Below are 1314 nucleotides of genomic sequence, written 5' to 3'. Positions count from 1 at the left end.
CAGAACCGTGGCCGCCAACGCCTTCTGACATGGCACTGCGGCGGCCATCTTCAACTGGATACATTTTAAATGAGTCTCAGATGTTTGCTTAATGAGTTTCATTGAAATCCACCCAGTGGTTTGTGATATTTTGCTAACAGATGTGCTCAAAGAAGCGTTGCCTCTTCATCTTTACACTTTTTTAGGGGGAAATGTTGTCGCCCTTCCTCTTCGGAGTTTGGTGGCATTTCTGGGCTTGTTGGGCCAAATGGAATAATTTCAAAACAGCAAATTCAGAAACATTTTTCTTATTAATTGTAATATTTTTCTAATATTCCAGTCAGATGAAAATGTCCAGATCTGAAACGGCACCTGAGCGTTCTTTACTCTGCGCATCTCGGTTGTTTCAGTTCACACTGTTGTACGTCCTTGCCGAGCCCTTCGTTGAGGCCGACAGATTATCGATTGTTTTCTTTTTGCTGAAGCATCAGAGTTCAGAGCTGACGAGACGATTCATTAAACTGTATTTTCAGACGCACATGTCGTCTCCCCTGCAGTAACGTTCCTCACGACCTGATTGGCTGCTCAACGTGAAGGTGAAGGCTGCTTTTGGTTCTGCTGCTACACTTTGTGATCCACCGGTGTAAATGTGCTATAATTTTCACTGTGAATGCACAAACACGAGTCTTGGATTTAAGATTGTTGTTGATCAGGACGTCTTCAGACTCATCTGTTAATCTGTCCTCAAACACTGGACCCCTCAGTTCTGTCTTTGTGTGAACAGAAAGCAAAACGACAACATATTTGAGTTGATTTAACTCGCATGCAGCTTCAAATCCTGCAAATAGTGAAGGTCCAGCAGTTCTTGAAGAAATGCACATCAGAGCATGTGTTGTGAATGATGCTCAGCGACTACCACACCAAGTTTTGTCTCAATATCTTTATAATTCACTGAATTGTAACCACTTTTGTTTTGCTGTGGATTTACTTGGCAGTCATCTTGGGTTGGGTTGTAAACAGACATCCAAGGATTTACTTAAATATTCATTCTTGTCTGTCCACTGGCTCATTAGATATTTTGCTAAGTGACACACAATCAATCAACCTTTATTTATACAGGTAAATCCCATTGAGCCTCGAGGACTCATTTACAAGAGAGACCTGGTTTCAACAAAGAAAGATGACAACAATGGACAACAGCAACAACAAAAAACAGTTATAAAAAAGCATACTACAGTTTTTTTTTTTTAACAAATAGGATGGCTAAAAGGAAAAGGTAACAAAACAAAAAACAGCTAGATTCCAAGACAAATGTAGAAAACTAAAAACAGGAAC

This window comes from Nematolebias whitei, chromosome 18 (genome assembly GCF_014905685.2).
Source record: "Nematolebias whitei isolate Nwh7 chromosome 18, NemWhi1, whole genome shotgun sequence".
NCBI classification, from domain to species: Eukaryota; Metazoa; Chordata; class Actinopteri; order Cyprinodontiformes; family Rivulidae; genus Nematolebias; species Nematolebias whitei.
This window is presented reverse-complemented; position numbering follows the sequence as displayed.